General features: G+C 57.1%; 1 long non-coding RNA gene across 1 annotated transcript; it reads right to left on the reverse strand.

Annotated features, from left to right (window-relative positions):
• Positions 1 to 1,523: 1,523 nt before the first annotated feature.
• On the reverse strand, positions 1,524 to 3,773 carry LOC308656629. Its single transcript, XR_014023767.1, has 3 exons — positions 3,597 to 3,773; positions 3,179 to 3,291; positions 1,524 to 2,256 (listed from the first exon to the last, which is right to left on the reverse strand). It is a non-coding gene; the product is annotated as an uncharacterized lncRNA (long non-coding RNA).
• Between the last annotated feature and the right edge of the window lie 16,675 nt (positions 3,774 to 20,448).

Here is a 20,448-nt window from a genome sequence, read left to right on the forward strand (position 1 = left end):
AGTGTGAACATCTGAGCCGTATCCATGCAATAAGTGGAGCTGTTCATTTACTCAGCAAATTTAATGAGCACTTACTAGTTCTTCAGTCTGTTCTACACACCAGGCATAAAGGGGAAAGACTGATACGGGGGTCAAAAGATGTCCACATCCTAACCCCAGAACTTGTGGGTACACTATTTCACGTGGCAAAGCGGGTTGAGCACATGGGGTTAAGGTCAAGGCCTTGTGGCCACCATGTATTATCCACCCAGGCAGTCCTCCCTGAAGGTGGAGCTCACAGCCTCGACAGCGAGCGAGGGCAGGTGGGGACACTCCAAAACAGTGTGATAGAGCTCTTGGTGGGGCCCGAGCAGCGGGTGCTCCCGCAGGACGGGCCAGCTCCTGTCAGAAGTAGGTTCAAGGCCCCCCCAGGACACAGGAACCCGGCCCTCGGTTGTCAGGTGCCATAGGAAGACCCGCAGGCCTCCCGCCGGGCACCATGGGACGACTGCAGGCTGCGGGCTAGCAGCAGAGGTCTGCTCAGGGGCTGGAGGCGAGAGGACGGAACGCAAGGTGTTGGTGCCTCTCCTGGTTTGCGGACGGCCACCTTCTCCCTATGGTGTCTGTGTCCTGACTCCTCCTCTTGTGGGACCCCAGCCTTGACTGGGCAGTAGCCTTCTGAGGCTCTGGGGCTGGAACTTGCATGCATGAATTTGGGGAGGAGGGGACACAACTGAGCCCATAACGTGTGTGTGCACGTGCAGGTGTGCATGTGTTGCTGGGGATCAAGCCCAGGGCCCTGTGCACACCCGGCGTGTGGGGCAGGAGACCACCACTGACTGGCACCCAGCGCACCTTTCCCTTCTCCCTCCCAGGGAATGGCTCCACCTCACCAGCTGCTGAAGGCCAATCCTCGGGGTCCTCTCTGCCTCCTTCACCCACCCCTGACCCTGACCCCATCCATGCCATCTTCACTACACATCTGGATCCGACCCTCACCACCCCACGGTGACCTGCCACGCCTCCCCCTTTTCTACAGCCAGCCTGTCCATCCAGCCCTGGCCTCCACCCACTGACGCTGTCTACACAGCAGCCGGGATCGTTTTAGCACCCAAGTCTCTCCGCTGCTCAGAGCCCCCAGATAGCCTCCTCTGTCCCACTGAGTCACTATCCTCATTTCACCCGCCTACCAAGTCCCCAGCGGCCTGGCTCTGGGGACGGAAATAGGTCCCCCACCACCCCACCACCTAGTTCCTATGTCAAAGCCCCAGGCCTGACATGACTGCAGTGGGGGACGGGGCCTTGAAGGGGACAGTTCAGGTTCGATGAAGTCACGAGGTGCAACTCTGATCCAACGGGACCAGTGTCCTTCCAAGAGAGTGACCCTGGGCTCATTAGCACTGTGTGTGCACACTGTGTTCTGTGCACATGTAGGCGTGTGTCTATACAGCATCAATCAAGAAACAATAAATGAACAGAAGGAAGACATAGACTAGAGGGGGAGGGGCAGGGGAGGGAAGAGAGGAGGGAAGAAGGGAGGGAAGAGAGGAGGGGCGGGGGAGGGGCAGGGAGTGAAGAGGGGAGGGAAGAGGGGAGGAAGGAGGAAGCCCGGGGACTGAACAAGATCATTCTCCATGACTGCGCGATTATGTCAATGTGAACGTCTGTGTAAAATGCACAAATAAGAACATTTTTTACTCTAGACATAAACCATAGAAAGAAGGAAAACTCTAGAATGATAGAGCTGGAAGGTCTTCAGGATTCTACCCAGTCAGCAAGAAGCATGCCCTCCACCTCTCTCCCATAGCCCGCCCTTCAGACATCACGAATAGATCGCAGAACTTCCTCCCACCGAACTTCTGAGTCCTCCTTAACATTGTGCTCCGGCCACTCCAATGAAATGACTTGTCATCCCCAAATCTAGCCCAGCCAATCGCAGGTTGGACTGAGAGTCTGAAGCTCAGAAAGGAGTGTTTCTTTATCCCCAGAGGCTGAGCCAGCCAGAGGCCCAGCCAGGCCTCAGGAAGACACTTGGCCTATGTTCTCATGGCCAGATACTAAACGACAAGGGAGTTTGCGTATTCTCTTTAACATGAAATCACACGGAGAGTCGTCATTAGTAAGTGATCTTTACCTCTGACGACGTCAGAAGATTTTGGTCACTTCAGGCAAAAGTGAACTCCTGGTGAAGCCGGCCACAGGGGTCAGACCAGCTCCAGCTGCCAGCAAGACACCAGATGGGACCAGGCACAGTCGAGGGGCCACGATGTCCCTGCCCTGCAAGGTGGAGGAGACCAAGAGAGCTCCACAGAACAGAAGAGGGCTGTGCGCTGAAGCCCCAGAGCCCACTGTCTATTCCTGGCTCCAGCCGGGCACCCAGGAAACCACCTGTGACCCCGCTCAACCCACCCGGCTCTACGTGGGCGACTCACTGTCCTCCTGACTGGTGGAGCTGGAGGGAGGTCCCATCCCTGACAACACTGACGTGGACGGACCAGGTAGGCCCAAGAGGAACCTGGGCTCGCAGGGCAGGGCGGCCACGGGCCCACCTACAAAGCCATGCATGTCACTGCAGACTTCACAGGCCGTGAGGTCTGGGACAGGCTGAGGCACTTCGCCTGCTTCTCACAGGCCAGGAAGAGCCCAGCTGACCGGAGCTCCTCGGCAGGTCTCCCAGATGGCCCCTGTCATGTTGCTCTGCACACCCCCCACCTCACCCCCCAGGCTGCAGAGTAGATAACATGGTCAGCAGAGCAGTAGTGACGAGGGCGCAACATGCTCGTGCCAGGCACCATCCTCAGGCACCATCCTCAGAGGCCAGCCTCACCCTCAGGCCCTCCCCAGAGGGAAGACCTATCCTCTCCATCTCACAGAAACCAAAGCCAGAGGGGCTCCATTATGAGCCCCAATTCTATGCTCATGACAACCTTGCTGTCGGCAGGAGGAAGGGAGGTGGGGGGAGATGGGTGCCCTACTCCCCCTGAAGACGCAGCTGGTCAGATGACCACCTTGGCTACAAGGCTGGGCGGTGGGCTGAGTCTCCCAGGCCTGCTGTGAACGGCTCTCCCAGCCCTTCTGCTGTGATTGACGTCACATTCCAGGCTTGCCGTGACAGGACTGCGCCAGCATAGCCGATGCCCGGCTGTTCACCTCCACCAGGCACCCCCCTGCCTCCCACAGGCTGGGTTAAGAGCCTCACCCAGGGTTCCCGCAGGTCCTCAGGATTTCTCCTAGTTTAGCTCTCAGGTATCTTGTTATAAGATCTTCCCAGGCCCCAGCAGGCATACAGACATGAGGTTCTTGGCCCACACTCTGTTTTAGAAAAAAAGAGAAGGAAACAGAAAAGAATACACAACCTTCCAAATATATGGCTTCTCCTTGAAACCCACTGGGCACAGCAATACTGGACAATTACCAGGGCATCGTGACCATCAGTGGAGCCTGCGTTGCACCCCAGTGCCTGGACCATGCACACGTCACTCCCTCCCACAATCTCCACCACTCCCTAGTGCCTCACACCTGCCCGTCTGGCCCCTGCAGGCAGTAGCAACATGGGCATCGGCAATGAACAATGGGCTCCTTCAAGGTCAGGTGAGCTTGCTCCGGGTGGACCTTACCCAGGACACACAGTAGGGGCTGGAAAGCGCTTGCTGAACTCCCCAGAGTTAAACGGCTTGGCTGCACGATTTACAACACACCCACACCCTTCCCTGCCTCACCCCAGAGAAATCTATATTTAATTGCATTTGCAAAGCCGGAGCCTCCAAGCAACTTCACACAGGAGATCTTTTCTAAATGTCAGCAACGCTGCGCTTGGCCCCTGGTGCACGAGCTATTAATAGCCCGTAGCCTCTGGTGGTTTCCTGGGCAGCTGCGCCTACCCTGCGGCAGAGAGGCACTCCAAGTGAGACCCCCACCCCTCCCGGCAGTTCCCTGGTCCTTCCTCACTTCCCCTTCTCCGTCCGGCTCGCCTGCCGTCTCTTCTGTTGGAGGGCTATTTATTTATTTATTTATTTTGCTAGCACTAATCAGAGTGGTGGGGAGGGAAACAAGAGCCCTCGCCCGCCCGCCCGTGGGAAAGTGCTTTGCCAGGGTCCCCAGGGAGAATTCCGTGTGGTCTGCAGCTCCAGAGGTCACAGTCACCTTGGTCTGGAGATGGCCTATTTACCAGTGCAATGAAGACATCAGTCAGATGTCAGGGAGGCGCGATGGCCAGCGGCGGGCAGAGCGCCCGTGGTGCAGGACGGCCGGGCTGGCCAACACTTCCTTCCCCATCCTGCAGCACAAAGGCCCCTGATGACTTAGCAACTTGGAGAAGAGGTCACTAGACAAATGCCCTTCTCCGACTGAGTGCTCCTCTTGGCCTGTTTTGGTGGCCTCAAAGCTGCCTCTCTCCATCTCCCTTGTCCCTGCCCACATCTACTCAAGTGAAGGAAGATGAAGTGCCCATGGGAAGCCCTGCCGTCCAGTCTTTCCCTATCTCTAACGGGAAAGAAATCCTGTCCCTTGTGTCCCAAGGCCTGAAAGCACCATGCAGTTAGCATCACTATCCTCCAGCCACAGATGGGAAAAGCACAGAGCTTCCCATAGGCGCGTCACCTAGGAGGATAAAAGGACAGGAAACAGTCTCCTCCCTGCCAGTCCCCGTGTGACGGACAGGCAGCCTCCAGGCTGGGTCTCTTTATAGGCCTTGGAGCAGGAACCTAGCAGGTAGGCCAGGTTGCACCTGCCTGCAGCATCCGTCTCCCAGGAGCGGGCCCTTTTCTTTCTGCATCCCTTCCATTGCTCCCCAGAGGGGTCAGACTGGGCAGGTGAGCAGCTGCACAGCCAGCCTGGGGCCCAGCTCCACCAGTCCTGGTGGAGTCTCCTGTACGTGAGAGTCCCGTACATGTCACCTCCTTGCAGTCCCCTTCTGCTACCTGCCATTTCAGCGGCCTCCCTCTTGGGGCCCTTTCATGAAAAGCTAGAAGTTACTTTGTCTTCATTCATCCTCCCGGTTTTAAAATAAACTCTCCCGCTCCTGAAGCCGCCAGCCTGCTCCAGCCTCCTGTGGGCTTCTCCTCCCACCTCCGGCTTCTTCTCCCACCAGGAATTTGTCCAGGTGCAGGAGCCCCGCTCTGCTGGTCAGCTCTGGAATCTGTTTACGTCTTTCCAGAGCAAAAAGGGCAAAAAAAAAAAATGATTATGTCTACCCGTTGTCTGATTGCATTCAAGTGGTCACCAACTCATTATGGCCGGAGAGGACAGGACAGGACGTCGGGTTCGCTTTTCCTGCCGCAATGGTGGGGATAGAGGAGAAAGCCTGGGAGCAGAGCTTTGGCGGAGCCAGTCTCCTTTTATCCCTGCAGGTCACTGGCTGGGTGTGCATCTGACTTTCTGGCACCAGGAGGATTATGCCACGTCTGGGTGCAGAGTTCGGGGCGACAATGGTCTGGGATGTGAGCATGACAGGAGGTGAATCCCTGGGTCTGCTTTTCCTTCCCCCACTTCATGAGGGACGTTGGAGAGACCATGAGCCTGGCATGGACAGTGGAGAAAACCAGGCCCTTAGCAGGAAGAACAGTCAGGCCGGGCTGGATGGCCCCACTGCAGGAAGGGAGGGGTGTGTGGGACGCCAGACCTGCTCTGAAGGTGGGCGCTCTTGTCCCCACCTGCTGGTGTCAAAGGGTCCCTGCTTGGCGAGTACAAAGTGAAAAGGGCGGAGAGGGCACATGACTCACAGCAAGCCGGAGATGCTGGCAGCACCCAGAGCAGGACTCTGCCAGCAGGCGCAGAAGGGGCTCCCTGGGAGCTGGGGGTGCTCACGCCACCACCTCAGAGGAGGTTCCTGAGCATGCTCAGCTCGAGGTGAGGGTCTCTCTACCTCTCAGGTTCCAACCCGGCAGCTGGGGACACCCTGTGGAAATTGAGCGCCATGAGCAAAGTTTACTCTAGGCCGCCTAAAAGCGCGTGTCGGAAGGACTCCCTGATTTGGGCTGGTTCCCTGAGGGTCTCTGGGAAGGCCTTCCTGGCAACAGCAACACTGGCCCCACTCCCCACTCCTTCTTGGGTGGAAGTCTTGCTGCCCTCCACCTGGCAGCTGAGTTACTTCCCATTGGTGCCCCCCCACCCCACCCCCGCGCACATGCCCCCAGGCCCATCCTCAGGCCGGAAGGTTGACCCCTGTGGACTGCGTCACCCAGGGTCACTCGGCCTCTGGCTCTGTTGGGTTTGCCCAATGGGAGGCCTGAAGAGAAACCAGAAGGAGCAGGGAGGAGGACAGTGAGTGGGCTGCTTTGGTCCCTGTTCCCACCTTCCTGAGGCACCGGGTGTCCAGTAACTCTGGATGCCTTGAGGCCCTTCGTTATACACATTCTATTGCTTGCAGCAGATCACCCCAAACACAGTGAGGTCAACAACACTGATTGGCAGAGCGCAGCTGCTGGACTACCTGGGCACCACTGGCTGGAATGACCTGTGCCACAGGCATCCAGCAGCTGGGGACACACTGGCCCGAGGGCTGACTGTGGCTCGGGTCTTACCTTCTCCTGGACCCACTCCTCACTCTTTGTTGGGTGGAAGTCTTGCTGCCCTCCAGGAAGGGCGAGGCGGGGCGAGAGGACTCTGAAGCCTCGCCTGGAATCCTCACAGCACCGTTCTGGCAAGTCCCGTTGGCCAAAGCAAGTCACCAAACGAGGCCAGATTCAAGAAGCACAGGAATCACCTCTATCTCTCCACAGAGAGGGCTGCAATGCCACATGCAAAGGCACCTAGGCTCTGGAATGGGAAGAATTGGTGACCAGCACTTGCTACCCAGCCCCCTGGTCTCTTGGCACCTCATAGTCTTTGGTTCTCCTGAGTTTCCATACTGTGCCAGTGGTGTCTTCATTGAAATCTCTCCAAAGGAACCGCTTGAGTGACGTTCTCTTCCTGCAAGACCCCAACAGTGCACCCTACAGCACTGATGTGGGCGCCATGCATGGTGCAGTGGATGGTGTCCTGGCTGTGCGTTTGTTTAACCCGTGAAACTGCAGACACAGCCCTCGGAGCTGGCTGCTGGAAGCTGGTTCTGCAGAGCTGAGCTCACGCCCCTCTCCCACTCACGCCTGGCCTCCCGTGTGCAGCCCCACATGGTGAAGAAGGGCCACCTCCCCAGGAGCAGCCAGGACTGGGAGCAAGTTCTATGGCCCAGACACAGTCCATGAAGCCTGCGCATCCAAGATCTGACTTACTACTCAGATGGCCCTGGGAGGAGACACCCTGCCATCACCACGCCACACACGAGAGCCCAGGCCCCGCAAGGCTGGCTTGCTCAAAGTCACAGAGCAGCTGGGAATGACCAGCTCAGTCTTCCCCACGACATTTCTCTTTTCTTTCCTTTTCTGCATTGGTGAATGAAGTCAGGAATGGCAACGAATGGAAGATTGTGTGGCATGTGACGTCACACGCAGCAAAATGGGCACGACCCCTCCCCCCGCTTCAAACGGTGTCCAGCTGCCCCTTGTTCCTGTCAGGAGGACCAGGTTCCAGGATATATTCCCAAATGTCCCTTCTGTAAAATGGTACAGGATCTGCATATGACCCATGGCATTCTCCCATGTACATCAAGTCACCTGTAGATGACTTAGGGTGTCAATCCAGTGTGGGTGGCATGGGAACAGTCGCCATCCTGTACTGTGAGGGGAGAGGATAAGGAAAAGTCCCCCTGTCAGAGCACTCACGACTCTTTCTCAGCATTTTCAGTCTGCGACTGGTTGAATCCACAGAAGTGGTCTCCAATTTGAGACACCATGGAATACACAGGCCAAGTCTGTGGAGGGTTAGATCACCTGCAACGGCTTCAGCAGGTGGCTGGGCACAGACTTACTGTGGACTCCAGATGTGGCTGAGCAGCTGCACATCCCAACCCAGCCCGGGTGCCCTGGTGACTGCGGCAGTTGGCTGTACACACTGCTCTAAGTACTGCAGGGGCCAGTGCTCGTGGAATCACACACACACACACACACACACACACACACACACACACACACACGTGGCTGATGCCTTGGGGACCTGGTCAGCAAACCATAGTGCAGAGAGCCTCATCCAGCTGGTTCCCTGCGTCCAGAGTAAGCAGGCCCCAAGCAACATTTTCTCAACGAAGAGGGTTCATTGGGCAGCAGTGCCCTCTACCCTTAGAGATGAGATGGTTTCATGCCCCTCCAGGAGTCCTGCATAGCCTTTGGATGGACAGCCCTGCTTCCTGCCTATGCCTCCTCACAGCCATCCTCTGTCCTGAGAGCAGAATGATCTCTTAAAACACAAACCAGGTCCGCTGTCTCGGCCCACCCCCCCCTAAAACTACTGCAGAAAGCTTGGCGTGCTCACCGCACCCCTCCCCACCATGGGCTCTGCCTCTCTAGCTTCACCTCCCCCAGCCCCCCTGCTGCGGCCACCCTGGCTTCCTGGCTATTCCAAAGCCAGGCACGCTGGCCGTAGCCCGGGACTCTGTGTTTGCTAGCCTTCCCCTGCCCTTCTCAAAGGTCTTCTCGTCAGGTCTCACCTAGAATGTCACCTCCTCTGAGAAGCCCTCCAGCCTCTCCTTTGCATCACTGAGCCTGCTAGTCACCACAGTGCCATTCCTTCCAATGTCCTTTCCTTCCTTTAGTCCTGTCCTTTCCAGCCCCTGTGAGGAGACGAGCCCCTCTGTCCAGGTTCATTTGGACCTGATCTACCAGGCCTGGATGCATCTCCAGGCAGCCCCCAGTGGAGGTTCCAGCCACAGCACCAGCCGGCTCCCTAAACCAGGTTGGCATTTTGTTCTCAGCAGCTTTGGAAGTCACATGTCTGGCCCAAGCCCTGTGATTCAGGCTGGTCAGGAACACAGGGTCCTCATTCTTCAGGGAGATAGCGGCATGCCCAGGCCTGGAGCCACGGGCAGGGGCTGAGCACCACATCTGAGCCCAGCCTGCTTGTGGGATGCTGCCCCCAAGCTGGGCCAGGCGAGTTGTCCAGGCCCAGGCCAGGCACTTCCAGCCTTTATAGAAAGGCAGCCTGACCTGGCTCTGGAGTCCCACGTGGCCCGCCCTCCAGGGGTGAAACTTAGGTTTCCCTTTTCTGAACAAAGACAAGCGCTCCCCTGGCCACCCTGGGAGAGGCTGCGATGGGGCCCCACTTCCGTAGCCTGCAGGCTCCCTGCTGACTTCAGCAGTGTCTGCCAAAGGGCACCTGAGTCCCGGCTTGAGATCTGATGGCCTACCCAGGCCGTGAAACTCGTCCCCAAGCAGAGCAAGGAAATTGAAAGGAAAAACACCCCGTTGGGGCCAGTGCCCACAGAAGCAGGCCAGCCCACCTAACCTCTGCCGCTCCGCCTTGCGGGAGGCCAATTTTTTAACAACCAGTCCTAGAAGCTCCTGTTTAAAAGACAAAGGCCCACACATGCATTTCTGTCTATCAGTAACGAGAACATGGATCTCATTCCCCGGACCCTAATGGTCTCCGGAGTAACCGAGCCAGTCACTGGAACCGAGGAATGGACCAGGACAGCCCCCGGCCCTCGCCCGAGAGTCCTGTGGGGTCATGTTTTTTAATTGGATTCATTTCTAAGCATCGTGCTTGTCACATGCCTCAGTCTCTTCTCTGTCCCCCAACCAAAAGCTTCCTCTCCTCCTCTCCCTCAACACGGCTCCTCAGTGGGGAAGGGAGCTGCCTTCTCTTGCCAACAGATTTCTCATCATGTGACTGACTTGCTGCAGGCGAACTTGCATTTCTCTTGCGTAAGAGAACGGTTTCTCTGCAGAAGAATGAGGGGGTAGGCAAGCTGCCTCGTTTTCCATATTAATATCTTCAGCCTCCGCCCCTTAAGATGACGGACGGGAAGCACCTCTACTCCATGGAGCGCATACCCTCATGTACTTCACAGGCAGGGGCCCATTTGGGACTTTCTGAGAGGCCGCAGAGTTTTCCTGGGTTTGTTTTATGTGGTGGGACTCACAAGGAGGAACAAATTCTTTGATGATTTTAAAAGTTCACCAGGCAAAACGGCACCTTCCCTTAACATCTAAGAGTTGAAAGGTCTATAGTGCGGACCAAATTAGAGAATGTGGCCATTTGGGCAGAATAAAATCTATCAGCCTTCATTCAGGAGGCTTAAAACAAAGAATGAGATCTTAAAAGTAACAAAAATTAAAAATGAACCTCAGGATACAAAACTAAACATGGAGAGTGTGATTTCTCAAGTGTACTCAGAGTTGTGAAGCGGGACAGCAGCCGTCAGTTAAATAAACACCAGCGATTTCACTGACGTAAGATGTACCATACAGTCTCAGGGGACCTCAGACCTGTCTGGGTCATTTTAATTCTCTTCTAGGTTCTGGCTACTAGTTTTGTCCCACCCAGAGAGGTCAATCAGTCCAGATCCAGGCTCAGAGTGAGGATCAGCCCTGCCAGTGGGGGTAGGAGCAGAGGGGTTGGGAGCAGAGGGGGTGGGGGTGGTCAAAGACAGGTGTCCAGCCTGCAGCACACCAGCTCTTCCAGTTCCCGCTGGGTGCCCGGGAGATGATGGTGACCTTAGTGGAACCACACTCCAGCCCTTTCGGAGTTATGGCAAAGAGGACCTTACACATATAAACACATCGGTCAATGCAGTGAGTGGGGGCCTGTGCACAGGAGTGACCAGGAGGCAAGCCCTGGGCTCTGGGTCAAGGTGCACTCGCGGCATGGGGACACGGGCTACTGCTCCTGAGAGTGCCTCCACAGCCAGCCCTCTGCACTCCTCCAACCCGCCCAGGACAGGGCTGAGCAGCTCCCTGCAGTGGCCGCCTTGGCTCTGGAGAGCCGCCTTGCTCACCCAGGTCACGGGCACTGCGTGGAAGAGCCCAGGCTCAGGCCTGACCACCACAGCACACCCGCCGCCTGGGCCAGATCCATGCACACCCACCTGCGCACACACCTACACACCTCCCGTCATGCTCACTCACACTCACACTCACTCTCACAAGTGCTCTTCCACACCTGTGAGCCATCATACAGCCCTCACACACACTCAGTTCCCAGGGCACTTATACACCCTATCTCGCACACGCACATGCACACACACACACACACACACACACTCACGCACACACACCCCGTATTCCTGCTGTCCTTTTGTTCCCATACGCCAAGGCCACTCTCAACCTGCTGTGAGCTTCATCACCCTCATCCTCCCCATCAAAATGCTGCTTCAGGTCCCATATAACCAGGCCATGTGCAAAGTGAGGCACAGCCAAGTGACCCAGGAAGGGGACTTGACCTAGCCTGGCTCATGGACAGCGTTTGGCTATAAAGCAGAGCAGTATAGCTTCCCTGCAGAGGACGAGACTTGGAGAAGCGCTTGGGAGATGGGGGTGCTGGCCATGGCTCCAGAGCCCGCCTCCCTCCAGGATTCCCCTGGCAGCAGAGGCCTTGCCAGTCACCCAGCCGCACAAGCTGCAGAGGCAGGAGGTGCCCTGGCACCTGCCCACTCACTGGTCCAAACTGCCACCAGCTCCTCCTAAATATAGCCCAGAGCCACCCACGTCCCCACCCACCTTTGCTGCCACTACCTTCCCTCAGCACCTGCCGCCTCCTCCTGGACCCCTGTCACAGCCTCCAACCATCCCTGCACCCACCAGGCTGAGCCCATCTCCACCCCCACCCATCTGTTCCCGCAGAGCAGCCCACGTGGCCTGCAGTTCTGCAATCAGATCAGATCTCGGGGCTCCCCGCTTAGAGTGCTCCCCAGGCCCAGCTCCAGCCCACTTCCCTGGCAACCCCCGCTCCCGCCCCCCACCTCAGGGCGCCCGATTCCCTTCCTCCCCATGCTCAGCAGAGTTTGCACCTTAGGTCTGGGATTCTTGGATTTGACTCTGGGAGCTGCAGGGGACAGGCACTGCCATCACCCTCCCAGGGTTCCCTGCACACAGAGGGCCTCATCTGCATCTGGGAAGTGTGGGAGATGGATCTAAGGCACTGGGGCGCAGCGAGGAGGGCTGCAGGCATGGAGGGGGGAAGGACAGGCTCTGGGCCCGCCGTGGCTGCACTGAGTGGTGAGAAGGGGCTTCTAGGGCAGGCAGCGCCCTGTCCAGGGTGGACGGTGGGTGTCTTGCTTCTTCCCTGGAGAACAGCACTGGCTCTGGCCCCAGCCCCTCTCTCCAGTGGGGGCTGGGGGTAGAGGTGAGGTGTTGGGGAATTGCTGACATCTGCCCAAACCCAGACTCATTCTTGGCTGCCAAAAGGGTGCCCAGGGCCTCGTGGGGCTCCAGAAGCTGGCAAGGTGCCCGCACCTTCCTTGGGTTCTAGAAGGCCCGGGAGGCAGCAGGGGGAAGATGGCCCAGCAGGGCCGAGAGCGCAGCCAACAGCACCGGCAGCTTTTCTGCAGCCGCCAGAGGCAAACTGTCAGCTTCCGACACCCCAGACCAGGCTCCGTCACACCCCAGGTTCACGTCTGGCTTCTTTTCAGAAACAAGAAGGTCCCATCCGGGGCAGCAGTTGCCTGGGTGGGTCTTGCTGCATCTCTCTCATCGGCTATTTTCAGTTAACACGGTCATGCACGTGGACGGGGTTCGGGGTTGCCCTGATACGTGTGCACCATACGTGCTGATCCCATCTGGGCACCTGGCCTATCTATCGCCTCAGACATCGTCATTTGTTTGCTTTGGGAACATTTAGAACCCTCTCTACTGGCTACTTTGAAATATGCAGTTCACTGTGGTCAACTGTAGGCTGCCTACCGTGCTATGGGGCAGATGTCATTCCTCCTATCCAGCTGGTCCCCTGCACCGGGTGACCATCCTCTGTCCATTCCCTCTGCCCCACTGTCCAGCCTCTGGTCTCCACTATCCCACTTGCCACTTCTACGAGATCTGCTTTTTTAGCTTCCACATGTGACAATGTGTGGCACCTGTCTCTGTTGCCTTCTCTCAGTTAACATAGTGTTCTCTGGACCCGTCAGTGTTGCTGCAAATCTTTTATGGCCAAAATAAAATAAAATAAAAAATATTCCATTGTATATAGAGAGCACCCTTTCTTTATCTATTCATCAGGTAGGTGGACACTGTGAGAGTCAGCTTTCCATTGCTGCAACCAAATGCCTGAGACACTCAACCTAGAAAGAAAAAAGGTTTATCTTGGTTCACAGTTCGGGTGGTCTCACAGTTCATCATTGGGGGGCCCGTTGTTTTAGGCCTGCAGCAGCCCATCATGATAAGAAGAACTTAGTGGAGCAAAAACGTTCACCTCTTGATCAGAAAGCAAAAGACCCAGGGGGAAAGGGACCACAGCCCCACAATCCCCTAAAACCAAGTCAGGGAAAACCCCCAAGGCCTGAAGACCCCTCACTAGGCCCCACCTCTTGATCGTGGAGGTGGAACCTGCAGACACCAAGGGGCCAACTGGACGCTGACCTTGTTCTGCTGGGAACGACCCTGGCCTGGGCATGTTCCCAAGCATCTGTTCATTTCTATTTCTAATAGAAGAAAGTTCCCTGAGGGCAGTGCGGGCTTCTCCTTGTTCGGGTCCTCTGCTACCTACCCCAGCGCTCAGCCCCCGGCTGCTCCAGACACAGCTAGAACAAGGACACAGGCTCATTGCTCCCACAGACCGGTTGTGAGTGGACGGTCCACCTTGGAGGAGCTGTGCCTTGGGCAAGGTACCACTGGGGTCCCACTGAAGAAGGGGCCCCTGGGGGATGTGGGCACAGAACGTGTTGATGGAATCCGATCTTGCGGGGTGTGGGAGGAGGAGGTTGGAACAGGACGTGGGAGTGCACGGAGACACCCGCCATTTGACCTGGGAGACCGAGGGGATTTCAGAGGAAGAGCTATTGGAGGGATGTCCAGGGACCTTCTGCCTCCCAGGTCTGCCCAAGCACCCTGGGGAGAAGAGCCGAACACAAGCTGGCAAGGGCTCATGGGCACCCACGAGCTGCCACTGCCATTGTTGAAGACGGCCTCAGACTGGGTGGCTGCTGTTCACATCCACCCCTGGCCTCTCCTGCATGTGCCTCTTTGGGCCAACACAGACCCCGAGCTGTGCAGAGAAGGGCACTCTGGACCACGCGGGTCCAGTCAGGCCACGTCAACTCCGGGCAAACCCCCACCACATCTGGACTCCCCAGAGTGGTGTCCTCATCTAGGGGATGGCTCTGTGACTGCTTAGCCTGGGAGTCCATCTCCAGCGGGCACTCAACGGGTCCTCATTAACACTGGCAGAACCACGTGACCTACAGAAAGTGCGGGCCCTCCCTGCCCATCACAGCAGCACCTTTAAGAATTTCTGTCCCCAACGCCCATGGCAGTGGCCTCTGGGGGAACCGTGACTAAATCTAAGCCTGGAGTCACATGAAACAATGCCGGGGAGCAGCCTTTGGTGCTGTGGTATTTTCTGGGGGCGGGGTCTGTTTGGTGAGGGCCCCATTTCCCACTGGGCCTGTTGCGGGTCAGGCTGGTATGGGAATGGACAGGTGGCAAGAATTCTAACCTTTCAGGTGCGGGGCATTCAGGCTGCCACTCCCATCGTGAGGGGAGCCTTCTTCTTGGGGGGACCCAGAACCCCCAGCCGTTCCCAGAGGATAAAACCAAGTGTCTTGCCAGGACAGCAAATCCGCCCTTGACTTCAGAATCCTCTTTCTAGGAACTGCAGAGCTGGCCCTTTAAGGCTGGTGGGTCCCACCTGGGCTGGGGCTGGAGGACAGGGAAGGGAAGGGACTCTGCTGCCCAGATTCGTCTGCTTTGAAGGTTAATATTGAAAAAAAACACACAGCGACTTTCTCTGAGTGGCTCTGACTGTAACTGAGCTGGTGGCTTGGGACAAGTGGAAGGGACCCATCTCCTTGGGGACGGGGAAACAGGCTGGGAGAGGAGAGCAGCCCGCAGCCACCCAGTTGGTCGGCAGCAGAGCAAACAGCTCAAGATTTCATTTTTTCAATCAGGCAGCAGGTGTTTACAGAGTGGCCAGTGTTTACGTCCCAGGCACGTCCTACGTGCTGGGCTAACATCAGAATAACTATGAGGTCAACCAGGCGATAGCAAACTCACCACCCAAACACTGATTCAAAACTACAGTCGGTGCTCCATGATCAGGGGTTCAAACATACTACAAGAGAATTCCAGAAAGTTCCACAAAGCAGAACTGGACTCCGAGTACCACACTGGTCACGTGAGAGGATGTGCTAGCTCCACGTTAGCATCCTGGTGATCAGGAGCGTGTCGCAGGCTGACCGCAGACACGGCCGTGCCATTTATGAGGGTTGAGCATCTGTGGACCTGGGAAGCTGGTGGGCTGGGGCCACGCCCTTGGAGACGGGCGTGTTTGTGCCACTCTCCTGGCACCCTGTCCTGAGACCTACTGGCACTGGCAGACGCAGCACCCTCCAGGGTCCTCCATAAACTAGGCAGTAGCTGCTCTCAGCACTGCTGTGCAGGGTGGAGGCCCGGCCCAGGGAGGCTCAGGCACTGGCCAAGGGCACAGGTCAAGTCCACTGAACTTGGAGGCCCCAAGGGGCCTTCACTGTTCTGCCACATCTCTGCCCTTGCCTTGACTGGGGTGACTGAGCTAGCGGCCAAGATGGTCCAACACTTGGCCACCTCAGCTGTATCCCAGGGCCTCTGAGAGGGGCGCTATCAGAGAGTGCAGGGAACACAGGATCCCCACGTCACTGGAGGTCCTCCGGTCGTGAGGGCATAGTGGGAGGCAGGACCCACTCTGTAGTCAGAAAGGTCTGTGTCCAAAGACTAGTCACTCGACCCCTCTGGGCCTCAGTGTTCCTTCTGTACAATGGGGACCCCAGGGAGGCATTCGCCCAGGGCTGTGTCTGGCCCACGCTGGCTCAGTCGCTGCACAGAAGCTTAGCAACGTCACCTGTAGGTGGGGAGCGCTGGGCAGGCCTCCTCCACGGGCATCCTGCCCTGGCTCACTCGCGTGTCCCTTAATCCTCCCCTTTTCCTTTCCTGAAGAACCCTGGAGGAAGGACAGCCCTGGCCTCGTGTCCCCTGGTCAGCAGCTGGGACCAAAGTGCTTAGTCCTACCCAAAGAGCAGATCCCGGGGGGACGACAGGGACGTCTCCCTCAGGAGTCACTTTACAACGCAGATGCCACTCTCGTGTGTTTGCCACCAACCCGAGGCCTGCGTTTCAGACCTGTAAGGTCTCTGGCAGGAGGCGGGGGAGTCACCTAAGCTAGTGGGTACCAAGGCTGAGTGCTCACCAGACTCCCCTGGGACCAGCGGACACCAGCGTGATACTAGCCCGCACACTAGAACTTTCCAGCTAGGCCCAGGGGTATTCAGTGGAATCCTGGGTCTCCTCCCAGAAACCCCCACCCCTTCCCACATTCCTCCCAGAGGACTGTCCATGTCTGTGCTGGTGAGTGCATCCCAAGGTGGGCGCCCATTGCACGAGCCGCCTGTTCTCTATTCTCTTGCTCAGGGTGTCCGTGTGTTCCCAAGGGAAGGTTCCAGGACCCCCTCCCACAGGGCGTGAACTCTGCGGATGCTCAAAGTCCCTTGCGTGAAATGGCATGGTGCCTGCACAGAAATCCTCTTGCATCCTTTAAATTACCTCTGCAAAACCTAACGTGACCTAAATGCTGTGTAAACAGCTGTTGCACTGCACTGTTTAGGGACCCATGATGAGAAAAGGATCTGTGCTCAGTACAGACGCAGTGTTTTCCAAATATTTCTGACATGAGGCTGTTGAACTAGCAGATGGGGAGGGTGACATCAGGACGGGAGACGCACCCCTCCATGCTACACAGTGTTCCTTTGCGGTGCTGCGTCTTTGTGGATGGATGCGTAGAGATATCCGAACTTTGCACCCAGTCCAACGTGGCGGCCACCATTAAGACAGTCCCCACTCACAGTCCCGGAGCAACACCCAGGAAAGTGAATTGAGCCCAGCACCCACATGTCTCCAAAGGGGACACACACTTAGAATCTTGTGGCTTGTCTTGGAGGAGTGTGCTATCCTGTCCCTCAAAGCCCAGTGGCCAGTGCAGGACTCAGTCCTGAGCCTGTCCGCCCTTCGGCTTCAGCGTCTTTGTCTAGGACATGTGCCTGAAGGCTCTGAGTTGTACAAGTCAGAAACCTGGGTGGTCTCGAGACCCAGAATTCCCAAGTTCCCCCAGGACAAAGGGTCGCTGGCTTATGAGGGCTGGGCGGTGGGCTCCTGTGGGAGAGGGAAGGGGCAGGCCAGGGGTGGAGCTTCTCCTATGCTCACTGCTCCCTGGAGTGCATGCAGGATCTGCAGGGGGTAGAGCGTGGAAGCCAGGCAGGTGCGGCTCTGAGCTGGGCTGGGCCCCCTCCATTGTCCAGGTCCAGCTGGGACCAGGGTATGGTCAGCACACATTTCAGTATCCACTGAACCTGTTTGTTGGATTAAGCAAACTAAGCCCACCCAGGAGGTTAATGAAGCCGAACAAGAGCACAGAAATAGGTGTGATGATTTTAGACCCTCAGTGCCCTCCAAGCCCCCAGGCCCTGGCTGGTCCATTGCAGCTCGAAGGAGGGAGGTTTGATGTGGCCATGACCAGTCCCTGTGTGCACACCTGGCCCTCAAGAAGCCGTGGCCATTAGGCAAGTGGAGCCTGGCTAATCCCCCTTCATGTGATTTTACCCTTTTTAATGCCTAAAGGACACACACAAGGCCGTGACAGTGGCTGCCTCTGGAGAGAAGAACCAGACACGTGGGAATCAGTCAGGGTAGGGAAGGAGGCCGTCACGATGTATGTGGGTGAATATTAACTTTAAAAACTCTGTGACTGGAAAAATATAAATAATACTGGATTCCTAGGTCTAGCACATTCTCCAGCTGAGTGATCTTGAAAATGTTGCTCACCCTCTCTGAGCCTCAGCCAAGCCCTAAAACCACACAGGAGGGTCCCAGTAAAGGGTAGGTGAGTTGAAAGCTGTGAGGTGCTTGATGGAGCTCAAAGAAACCACTGCAGCAGCACCACGAGGCAGAGAGCTGCAGACGTGGCTTTTGGAGAAGAGCAGGAGACCAGAACCCAGGCCCCGGCTTCAGTCTGGCCACAGGGCAAGGACAGGGAGCCTCAGGCACAGCTGGGTCTCCCTAGGTCCAGCCCGGGGCCTAGGCAGGGAAGGAGTCCTGGGGGGGGGGGGGGTGCCACTGCTGTCCTTGCTCAGCCTGGGATGGGACCACCTGTGGGCAGAGAGGGTGACACCGGAACACCACACAGGGTGCTCCTGTCCCCACAGATGGACGCCCTGGCTGGCCTCCCCTGGGAAGCGGTGGCATTTCACAAGATGACAAGGGCTGGGTGAGGACGAGCCAGCTGGGAAGCAGAAGACGGTGCGTCACCTTAAGGGGGGGGGGGGGACACCCTGATACGTTCCTGGAGCTTGCAAGGAACATCACTGCTTTCCTGTCAGAAGCAAGACAGCGGCTGTGTCTCCCCTCGAGGTCCCTCGGCTGGGGGCTCTCTTGAAACCAAAGCTGGGATTCGGGGACTCGTATCTGGCAAGCAAATGTCTTCACCCCCTTTGTCCCGACTCAGGTAAATCATGGACTTTGAACACTTAGCGCCTTAGAAATGGTTAAGGGACCCGAGGACCTTGGGCCACACCACACACCCGGCGGTCAGCACGGCCTTCACAGCGGCCGCCTCTCGGTGGTGAGCTCTCTCCTGCTTGTCGCTGTCCCCACGTCCCCCGCGGCACCACACACGGCCCCACCTCTCTCTGGGGCTACTGCCCCGGTCCTCCTTAGGCCCTCTGCCGCAGGTCCTCAGGAAGGGTCACTTCACACACAGTCCTGGCTCTGACGGCATTTCTGTGATTTTCCCAGTCACTGCCGTCTGTCGTCAGCTGCTGCAGGATGAGCTTCCCTGAGCACGTCCACGCCACACGCTAGAGCTCCGCCATCTCGGGACGTGGGAGGGAACAGGTACTTACCGTGTCTGAGCCCTGTTTCCACAGGACTCGTGAGGGTGACCTTCGTGACGACCACTATGGACATCATTGTGGTGCTCCAAGATTTCCTGGGCTCACTGCAGGACGGCGGCTGGCTCTGGCTGCTCAGGGAGCTCGCAGGGGCGGCCAGTGGGGCCTGGGGGCCTGGCCACTCCTCCCAGTGCCTCTCTGCAGGCCGCTCTGCTTCCCACCCACACCAGGAGGGGAGGGCAGAGGCTACAGCTCTCCTGGGCCAGCCTCAGAACTCACCCACTGTCACCCCACCAAGTCTCATCTGTCACAGCCAGTGTCAGCCTCAGGAGTCAAGAGGAGCAGGAATGGTAGAAAATGAACGTGGTGTTGTGGTTTGAATGGTTTGAGTGTGTCCCCCAAAGTCCATGGCTGGGGACTTGTCCCGGTGTGACAGTGCTGAGGAGGTGGCCCCTGGAAGAGGTGGAGCCTGGCCAGGGTGATCACGCCTTGGTGGCTCCACACTTGTGAAGAGGCTCAGCGGGTCTAAGGAGTGAGTTCTCATGAGAGGCGGTTGTTACAAAGTGTGGTCACCTGTCACACTTGCCCTTCGGTCCATAGCCAGCTTCCTTTCCACTTCCATGTCATGTTGGAAAACAGCCAGGATGCCAGTCCACGCTGTTTGGACCAGAATCCAGCCAAATAAATTACTCTGTACTTTATCAAGAACCCAGACTTAGGTATTTTGTTATAGCAACACAAAATAGCCATCCACAGTGCCTCACACCCCGGGGCCCTCACCTGTGAGTGTGTGATCCATTCATCTCACATGCAGTGACTAAAAACCAGCTGTGTTTGGTCCTAAAACTAAGTACTGAGGAGTTGGAGAGGATCACAACCATCATGGAGCTCACAAGCAGTGCCAACATGGCAGGAGGGCATGGGGGACTCCCTTGTGAGGAAGGCATGGACTTGGGACTGGCCTCTAGCTGGGCCAGCAGGAATCCACTGGAGATGAGCAGGGAAATAGAAGCTCTTCTCCACGGAAGGGCGAAGCTGGCAGCAAGCTGAGCCAACACAGAGGACAAGGCCCGACGTGGAGGGGAGACCCCTGGTGCCCACGGGTCTCCTGAGTCCTCCGGTGCCAGGACTTTGCCTTTGCACTCTTGGGGCCAAGTGTCAAGTGAATTTACCTTTTTGGCTAAATAACAGGTTTTCCTTACTTCTTACCAAAAACGGTCCTAACACACTGTTCCCTGGGGCTCGAGGTCTAACAGAGGAGACCCACCAGCACGTGATCGGGTCTCAGTTGTGAGGCGTGTGGGCAGACGTGTGAGGAGCACCAGGGAGGTAGGAGACAGTAAGGTTCCGGAATGTTCCCCACATGCAGATCACAGAGCTGTCATGGTAACGCGTGATGTGTGGACCAGGAGAAGACATGGTGTAGTCAAACCACAGATCTGGCAGAGACCGGTCGACCCCATTGGAAATCCTACCTTCTTCCTGACCTTCCAAATGCCAGGGTTTCAAAATTGGCTGCCCTGCATCCCCAAGGCAGACGGAAGCTCCTCGGCAAGGGCGCGGTCTTTTAATGGACCTCCAGAGGCTGACCGGCC

The sequence above is a fragment of the Spermophilus citellus genome, assembly GCF_964194105.1.
Source record: "Spermophilus citellus genome assembly, chromosome: 1".
Lineage (NCBI taxonomy): Eukaryota > Metazoa > Chordata > Mammalia > Rodentia > Sciuridae > Spermophilus > Spermophilus citellus.